At 40.1% G+C, this 10,194-nt stretch overlaps 1 non-coding gene across 1 annotated transcript; it reads right to left on the bottom strand.

Annotated features, from left to right (window-relative positions):
- Positions 1-355: 355 nt before the first annotated feature.
- LOC132487347 (U6 spliceosomal RNA) lies at positions 356-462 on the bottom strand. Its single transcript, XR_009531628.1, has one exon. It is a non-coding gene; the product is annotated as a U6 spliceosomal RNA (small nuclear RNA).
- Positions 463-10,194: the final 9,732 nt, after the last annotated feature.

Genomic DNA, 10,194 nt, shown 5'->3' with positions numbered 1-10,194 from the left:
CTCCCTCACCTCCTTCCCCCTTGACAACCACAGTCTGTTCTCTATGTCTGTGAGTCTATTTCTGTTTTGTAGATAAGTTCATTTGTGTCATATTTTAGATTCCACATATAAGTGACATCATATGGTATTTGTCTTTCTCTTTCTGACTCACTTCGCTTGGTATGATAATCTCTAGGTCTATCCACGTAGTTGCGAATGGCATTATTTCATTCCTTTTTTAAGGCTGAGTAATCAAACTATTTTTTTTTAAATTTTTAACACACTTTAATGGAATCCAATTCTATTTAGCTTTATACTGTGCTTTTTTTACTTCTAATGACCGTTCTCTATACCATTAGGTTTTATTATTATTTTTTTTAATATGGAACACTTCACGAATTTGCATGTCATCCTTGTGCAGGGGCCATGCTAATCTTCTCTCTATCGTTCCAATTTTAGTATATGTGTTGCTGAAGCGAGCACTCAAACTATGTTTCTAAAACTCACTATAGACAGACGTTTTATTTGTTTTTAATATTTGGCCATTATAAAAAATATTGTAATGAACAAACTTATATGAAAATATTTTACTTTTGTTATGTCTGAATATTTTCTTAGAACAGATTACTAGAAATTAACCTTCTGGATCAAAGAGTGATAGTCTTTATATACTGCCAAATTGCCCTTCTGAGTGATAGCACTGAGATTTAATCCCATTAATAGTGTGTATGTAGGTTTATATGTTTGTGCTATTTTCTGCACTTTCATGTAACTTTAGCCAAGTTTAAAAAAAAGTTTGAAATCAATTTCACAGGAGAAAAAAAGTCTTTAGATCTTACATCCCTTTAATGGATGAGATTGAGCATCTCCTTCATACGTTAATTTGGCTAAGCTTTATTTCTCTTATAACTTATTTGGTTGAATGTATTTTACTCATAGATATTTTAATTACTTATGTATTACTGATATAGATTCTTTCTTCTTTGTGCTTTTCACAAAATGGATTACTGATATTTCCTGAATGTGACATAATTGTGAGCTTTCTGTGATATTCCTGTGAAAATAGCAAATAGTAAACCCCATGAAGTATTACAACATTTAGCAGTATTTTAGGTTGAAGTTGGAAGATGTTACACTCTTGACATTACCATTTCTAAAGAGCATACGTCTCCTTTGATATGTTTTCTTCAAAAATGACATGCACTTAGAGTGGGGGAATCCATATTTTTTCTTAAGTCATATAAGTACTGTGAACAGTAAACTTTAACAGAACGTCTCCATTCCTTGGCATTGCTCCGACCTTGAACTGCAGATTTTCAGTCTCTCAACAGCGAGTCTTCAGGTGCTTGACTCTGAATGCCTATGTTACCCTGAACATTTTATACCACTTTTTGAAACTGAAATATTTGTATCTCTTTTCTTCAGCTACTTTGAAAGTGGTACCATTTATCTAGAAAGGTTCATAAAGTATAGGCTGTAGGCGTTTATTTAAACCTGTTTGATGACTTTAATTTCCTTGAAGCTAAAGCAAAGTCTTGCATGAGAGTATAGTATTCCAGGTTTTTACTATAATAGTATATTATAAATTAGGTAACTCTTGAAAACCTTGCTTTCCTTAAACCTACCACTTTAATCGGCCCTTTGTTCTCATGAAAAAAAATCTAGAATTCCTGGAGAGCTTATTTCAAATGGATACTTTTTAACAGAGTTTTAAAATGTTAAATACTTAAAAAGTCACCTTCTCTGATTCTAGTTGCATCTGCTTCTCATTCTGCTCCAACCAGCTCTATTGACTAAGATTCCTCATTGTGAAACCAGAAACTGATGATGTCATGTCTGAGAATTTCATTGTGCAGCATTTACAATGGGAAGAAAAGTACTTTTTATTTTCCTTGCCCCTCTCTGAATAAAACGCTGCTCTATCTCTCACACTTGTTTAAAATAAATGTGTTCTATGCCTGATTGTAACTCGAACAAGAACTCTATAGGACTACCATGAGCCAGTCTCTAACCCAGCAGATAACTAAGTCAGAGGCATTACAGTTCAAAATTAAAATATGAGGTAGCTTCTCTCTTAAAGGAAGATTTCTGTTTTCAAAGACTGAAAAAGACCAACTATATCCAGGAATTATTTTGGGCTAGTTTATGGGCAATAAACATGAGATTGATGAGAGCATGTTTAGTTAGATTACAATGCATTTCCTTTGGCTGTGTACTGGATGTTTCCATCAACTTAAAGCCCTAACACTTGGTATCTCAGAAATTGGTTCTGAGACAGTCTCTTTAAGGTAGTCACTACTGGGGCTCAGTCATAAGAGCTGTAATAACTGGGATATATCAAGCTTGTGTCATGCCTTAGCATGGCCTGTACTGGCCCACACAGCGCCTTCATGTAACTTAGAGACAACCCTTCCCCCCTCATCTGGTGAGCACAGGGCTTGACAAGCAATGGTCCCTACGTACAGGTTAAAAAGCATGCTGCCCACCTCTGGGCAGTTCCAGTCCATACCCTGGCCTAGGCCCAGGTCTGGAGAATGGAGTGTGGGCTGGATTTTAGTCCCCACTTGCTGCCTTAGCAAGGCACACTTGTTCATGGTGCAACGTACACAGTCACACGAAGTGTGAAGTGCTTTATGTGGATTAACTCACTTAATTGTGAGAATGAGAACTCTATGGTTTGAAAACTATTATTGGAAGCATAGTGAACTAAAATCACTCACCTGAGCAGGAAGGGGTGGAGCGGGAAGGCTGAGGGCACATCCTAGCTTCCTGAAAGTGCTCTGACTCAGCTGAGAACTAAGCCTGCAGGAGAAGAAAACTGTCTTCCATCAGTTCAGAAACCTTGGTATTTATTTGTATGAGACACTCACCGGAGCTCCTGGAAGTGCCTCCCAGTTCAGGCCCAGAGTTTACAACCCTGAGAGGGAAGGAGGAGTGTTTGTCTCAAACTGGGAAACCATGCCTAATAAAAGAGAGGCAACAACACTCATTAAAAGTCTCAGAGAGAAGATGGTGAGACGCTGTTCACAGGTTATTCAGGGCTGTGTCCCATGGAGCCATCTTTCCCTTTAGATATATTGATGGACCCAGACCTGATGAGATGAAGATCTGAGGAATGCAAGCAAGTTAGATCCTTAAATCATCCATGGACACCAAAGTTTCCCAGAATTATTTAGTGTCATCCGGTATGATGGTGAGCAGGGGCAGAATAGGGAAGGTGTGCTGAGGACCACGTTGGGAATAGAAGGATGTCAGGTGGGCAGCCGCAGGGCCACACAGTGCCAGTGCCACACAGCGAGAGTGGCTAGGATGAGGATGTGATTGTCAGAGTAAGGTGGCAAGCATGGGAGCACCAACAGAGAAGGGTGACAAGTCCCATCCGGGAGATCATGGGATCTCACAGGTCCTGCCACAAGAGAGACACCTGCTTGGGACTTCAGAGCTACAGACTGCAGACTGTTTCCCACATGCTCTGTTTGAACACCTCCTTTTCCTTCTGGAGAGTAGAAGTACAAACTGAGTGACATAGGCTGGGGTAAATTAAAAGGATTTGTATAAGCAAGAAGAAAGGGGATGAACATCTTCGGGGAGTGGGATTAACTCTAGCAGCTGAGACATTGCAGTGTGTTCAGGAGCCAGGCCAAGCTGCTGGGACAAAGAACTTGTCTCGTGGGACAGCAGAAGTAAAGACTGGAAGGCAGGTGTGAGCCATATTGCAAACAGTGTGAATTTTAGAAAGGGAATTTACATTTTTGGAACATCTTTAATTTGCTGGGCAATTTAATATACATGAGTTCAATCCATTCTCACTATAACTACCATTTGTATTGTTTTTATTTATGATTGCAATTCCCATTTTGCTGATGAGGAAAATGAATCTGAAGGAGGTTAAGTAACTTATGAGTTTAGGGGTAGATCAGAGATTGGAACCCACATTTAACCAATTCCAAAACCCAAGCACTTTTTATTCTCCCATGCTATCAGAATTTAACAAAGAGGTTCTTGAGAAACATGATGAAATTAATGTCTGAGGATGGTTAGGATAACTATGGTGATCCCGGGACTTGAGCAGAGAGCCTAAGGGCATGGAGTGTTTTAGGAAGTAATTGTAAGTAGAGCCTAGACTAGGTTTGAAGCCAAGGAAAAGAATAGACATAAGGAGATTCCAAAAGAAAAGTTAGTGGGATTTGGCATCTGGCTGAATAAGAGCTGAAGGAAAGGGAAGAACCAGGTAGAGCAGTGAATGGAACACTGGATGGAGTTTTAGGATACTGAGCATTAGGCCTGGTTCTTGCTTGCAGTGTGAACTTGCAGAAAACAGGATCTCTTTCCACTGCATGTCCTTGTCTGAAAAGTAAAGGGATTAGATTAGGTATCCTTGAAGACTTTACCCAACTCTAGGATTCTGGGCATCACTGATTAAAAGATGACTCAGGTTGCAAGCCTGGGTTTTTGGAAGAACATCCTTTCATTGACAGAAAGGGCATCCTTTCATTAATGGAAATGCACTAATAGGGAAGATGGTGGTTATGCTTTCGGATGGAAAAAGCATGTTTTCAACCTTGTATATGACCATCGTCCCAGATGCGCCCTGCTCTTCACCTGATTCTCCACCACAAAGATTCTTCCAACCTTCCCCATTTACCAACCTTCCACCTTCCAGCCACAGCCCCACATTCTGATCCCTAGCTCCCCCATTATATGCTGGTACCACACTGAGTAATCCCCTTTAGTCTTGCAAACTGTCTATAGTTACACTATAGTTTATATTTGCCAATCATCCTACACTTTCTTCTTAAGAGGAGAGAAAGTTAAGACCAAGGAAATCTTTCACATAAACTATTTATTGAAGAACTACGTCTGGCTTAATATAAAAAACTCTGCATCTTGGAGTCACCATCACAATAAGCTCTAGAGTTTGGGTAGACCCTTTCTCAAAATATTAGTGACTCCCTTTAACCAAGGCACAACATATGAAAATCTAAATGGGCAAAACTGATGAATCAGGGAAACCATAACCCTGCTGGAAAAAAGCTTTTCAGTAGAGATTCTCCTAAATAGTGAAATTCTCTAAAGCATTTAAAATATGACTCTAATATTAAAAATGTTATTAACATGTGTGTTCCTAGGTATTTACATACGGTGTGACATGAGGTACGCTTGCAAATGGAAAGGTAACCATTGTAATCGCATTAGTAATCAACCTGAAACAAAGTTTGGAGAAAGTAGGCTACAACTAATGTTCCAAGATTTTTGCTGACTCAAAAGGCAACAGGAAATATGGTAATAAACTTTTCCCTAGCCCATAGTTCAGATGAGATTTACATAAAACAGAGTGTTGGTCATCAAAATGAATTCTTAAGACATTGCTTGATGAAGACATTTTCTCCAATGATACAGGTTACATTTCAAACAAAAGAGCCTAAATTTCCACCATATTCTTGCAAAGCAAGGCTGCAAGGCACAGTTGTACTCTTCAGTTAGACTGTGTAGGCCATTGGTTTTTCATAGTTTCTTCATTAGAAACTTTTAGGTTAAGAAATTTTGATTCCAAGAATATTGGTTAAATGCAAATACAAAATCTGGATAATGAAATACAGATCTGGCATCAATTCTTGCCTCTATCACTTAGTACATTTCGAGTATAGGCCATTCACATAATCGTTCTTTTGTCCCTCTTAGCTTCAAAACTTTGCCTCTGGTGAGACCTTCCTATAACGAAGCCCAGCAGAATTATTTGATTTTCAAATGGATGAATCAATATCACCTAATTGTCATGGAATCATAGCGTTGGAGATGAATGTCTAAGAAACTCTTTTACACCGTGTAAGTGACTGATCCCAAAGAGGCAAAAGAATGTACCCAAGGTCACACAATTTTAATGGCGAAGCGGAGACCAGGGCTTCAAACTGTGTTCCAACAATGCATGAGCACATGAGCTGGCGAAGGGCAGAGGAACTCTGCAGAGTGCTAGGTCACTGTCAGTGCTTAGGAAGTCTTAAGTACGTGTAACAAAAATAACACAAGAGGGCTTCCCTGGTGGCGCAGTGGTTGGGAGTCCACCTGCCGATTCAGGGGACACGGGTTCGTGCCCCGGTCCGGGAGGATCCCACATGCCGCAGAGCGGCTGAGCCCGTGAGCCATGGCCGATGAGCCTGCGCGTCCGGAGCCTGTGCTCCACAACGGGAGAGGCCACAACAGTGAGAGGCCCGCATACTGCAAATAAATAAATAAACAAATAAATAACACAAGAGTATATGGAAGCGGCAGAGGGAGAGGGAGGACTGGAACTTCTGAAATTGAGATATAGGTTGCCATCACCTAAGCCAAGCTCAGGAGAAGGGTTAGCAGATGCAAACTTCCATCCTGGCATCTTACAAAGATGCTCTTCTTGGGGTCCACTCAGGAGGGGGTCCTTTGGTGGGTTTGAGTACTTTGCATATTATAGCAATTGCCTTCTTTACTTCGGGATTAAAGCAGATACTTTATCTCGAATCTTTCTGGTAGAAGGGGAAATAACAAGATTCCAGGACAGTAGTATTGAATAACTTTTTTTTTCTGACATATCCACACCCACAACTGCCATTCTCACCTCAGTCCTTGAGTTACTTTATTGCTGCCTCCTGCACATGCTTTTGTTGGCAGCAGAGAAAGAAGAGAAAGGAGCAGGGAGGGAAACAGAGGAAGAAGGGAGAACGCCGGAAGAGACGGTTCTTTCCCCGCTGCAGGCATTTTCTTACTTCCTCACTGAAGTCAGCGACTGCCTGCACAGGCAGGCAAAGATGAAGCTCCCTGGCAAGCGAGGGCCCTTAAGCTTGTCAAAGTCAGTCCTTGAGGACTTTAACTAGTTTCCCCTTCCTTGCTTTAAAGAAACCAGCCCCAGGAAACCTTTATTTCTAAGAGTTTTCAAAAGCTGTTCTCCCAGGTTCTGTGTTTCATGTGGGCTGGTGGAACTCTCTCTCCGTGGCAGGTTCCCCATTATAAACTGATTACAAGTTTTCTTCCAGAATTAGATTTGCCAAGCTGGAAATGCCCATTTTTTTCCTCTTGCTGTTTGCCAAGCGCCAGCCATTGCCTTCGATAGTGCCCTGGGTTTAATAGCCTTACCTGATGTCTTCTAAACTATGTGCTGCTGAAACGGTCGGACTTCTGTTCATAAAACCATATAGAATTCACATTTTAAAAAGGCTGTTCCCTGAAGCAGATAATCATCTTTCCAGTAAAACATTGTGTCAAACTACAAAGTGATGATTACCTTTGGGTGGGGCTTTGGTATTTCTAGTTGGCGGATAGTTTGTTCTCTCAGTCAGAATGATTGGACATGAGAAGCCTTATTTTCCCCAGCAAATGAATTATTCAAACTTGTTCAAGTAATTAAAAACTAAACAAAGGAAAGTAAAATGTGACATTTTCTAATGTGGTGAATCATACTGTATTTGCACCTTCTCATGCCAAACCTAGGCAGCCACATGTTTGCAATCCTACAATAATTGCAGATATTTTCATGTGAATGGTGGTTGTCTTTGAGACATCACAAAATGAAAGACACACAAAAGAATATATGCCATAAAAACTCACACACTACCTAGTTCTACAGATTTGACATTTGTAACCCAGCCCTTAGGTTTTAGGAGCAGAAAAGCCCTCTGCTTATCAGATCCACACTATTTTAAATTTTTGATGTTGAACATAAAGTTCAATTAGTGGTTTACATCAGACCAATGAAAAACTTTAAAGATGGACATGTGTTAAATAAGAAACATGCTGATGCAATTAAATCACAAATTAATACAGGCTTTTTTGGGGGGATGGAGCTGGGGGCAGGTAGAATGTGAGAAACATTTCCCAGGTTTATGAACTTAAAAGATTTCAGTTAGGTGTGTGTATTTTTCCTTTCACAAAACATGTTTTTAAGGGTTCTACATCTATATATTTATTCATTAGAATTGTATCCACGTTACACACATCCTTTCCACTTGAGATCTGAGCACTAAGGTATTTGATTCATTTCACAATAACTCATGTTCTGGCATGTCTTTTTACTCAGGTACAGTTTTACAGTGAGATCTACTCACGATTCATAAAGCTTTGTGATTTCTAAATGCTTCATTTAGATACAAATGTAGACTGATCAGTGTCACTCTCTAGTCACAAAAATTATAATGAGCTGTATTTCTTCTTAGCACCTGAAAGATATATGAGAGGAGTTTTTCTACCAATAGTGGGGATGTTTCTGTAGCTCTCATAGAATATACTTTCTTCTCTACTGATGACCAATGCTCATTATATGAGTCAGACTTTTAGAAGGCCTAGAGGACCCTCCAATACAAAGTATCTTCTTTATATGTGGGCAAAGAAAAATTTAGTGTTGATAAGAATTTCTAGTAGGTAGTTATGTTGATGGTTTAATGGACCACATTCCAAATGAAGAATAAGGGGAAGGGGATCTTGTAAGCAGCCTGGGCTCCCTTTGTGAAGAGTTGTACAAAACAATAAAGAAATCCATTGAATCCATTGTTTGGAGACCTGGACTCTTCTAAGGACATGACACCCTTTTCAGTTGTGCTATTTAGTGGCCTTAAGTCTGTGATGTTCTCTTATCCTGAACAAACAGGTCTCCAAAGTTGCCTAACAGGGTTAACTAAGACATAGTGAGAGTCGAAAGGAAAATCTACTAGATTATGGAAAGAAGATCTGTAAAATTATTTTTTTCTGTTATATGACGCACTTTCTTTTGGGGAAAATTAAGCTCTAGGAGTGGTTAACAAGGTTTGCATGTATTTCAAATTACCACTTAATTAATGACAGAGGAATATAAGATCACTACATTTCATAAGATTTTCTCTTAAGACTTGAATACAGTGACTAGTAAAGCAACAGTGTTTGAAAATAAAATTGAGCACAACTTACTGGGAGTCTGTTGATCCTGGGTTGCATTCAAGTTAGTGGTCTAATAAGAGTTGGAATGTTTATCTCCAACTTATTATTTCTTCCTTTTCATTCAGGGCAGCTCTGGGTCACTTCTCACACTCTGGTTGGCACAGATGTAAAGAACCAAGAAGTACTCTTAATTAGTTACCACGTATAAGGAGTTTATTTTCTATGACAACTACGCTACATATAAAGTCAAACAAACAGCTTAATAAAATAGACGTGACGTAATGAATTCTCTAACACGTCATTGACAACAGAAGATGAAAGTCTACCTTTTTATCGGCAGCTTCTTTTTCCTTTTCCCAACAATTTCCACATCGCTATCAGTTGCTCTCGCTCTTCCCTTCCTCTTCACCTCTATGCTGAATTCATATATTTGCCGACTGCTCCAGCAGCAGTGTAATTCTGGGCAGGGCGGTGTGGCTTACTCTCTGCCATACACAAAATGATGCTGGTTCTGGGACCTTTAAGCCTGAGCCCAGAGGGAGTGAGAGGGGAGGACTTTGCAAGGATGTTTTAGGGGCTGTTGCAGCCCACAGGTTACACATCACGGCTTATTCAGGCAAGAGAAAAATGATGGGAGAAAAGGGGAAATGCAGCAAAACCAAATCATAATCTGTTCCCTGTCCTCTCCATCACAGATCTCTGTTCATACAATTTACATGTCATAAATTCTACAATTTTGAACATGCTGACACAAGTGTTTATTGATGCAGTTTGAAACTTTTCAATAGTAATCATGTTGCATGACAGGAAACACACAGATAAATAAGGCATTGTGTCTGCCAAGAAGTCCATAGGAACTTGGATGATCAAGTCTCTCTATCCCGATTCTTGAGCCCTGTATCCATGGCTCTCACAATCTGGGGGAGTCCAGTTCTTGGGGAGGAATCCTGATTATGGGAAAGAAAGCCATTTTTTTCCTTTTCAGAAACTGTATAGCCACCTGCTACCTGCAGTCTGTTCTCAATGACCTGGTGAATGGTCAAGGGGCTTCCTGAGCCATGTCAGAGAAGAAGTCTGCAGGCAGAGTAAGAGAAATCCAAGACAGCCAGAGAAAGGAGGTGGTTTCTGGTCCTTGGGACTCTAGTAAGCATGAGAGGCCTGTGGAGGCTCCAGAACCCTGAGCAGGAGAAAGTCCTTACGCTTCTTTGGTGATATATAGCAGCCCTCCCTTCTGCCCAAACTTCTACCCCCGATCATCACCTTTGTGATAAATCCTGTCAGTCCTCCAGGCCATTCCCTAAGAATGCCGCCTGCTCCAGGGACCTATGAGAGGCT

This window comes from Mesoplodon densirostris, chromosome 3, assembly GCF_025265405.1.
Source record: "Mesoplodon densirostris isolate mMesDen1 chromosome 3, mMesDen1 primary haplotype, whole genome shotgun sequence".
NCBI lineage: Eukaryota > Metazoa > Chordata > Mammalia > Artiodactyla > Ziphiidae > Mesoplodon > Mesoplodon densirostris.
Note: the sequence above shows the minus strand (reverse complement) of the source record. Positions and strands in the feature narration are given on the sequence as shown.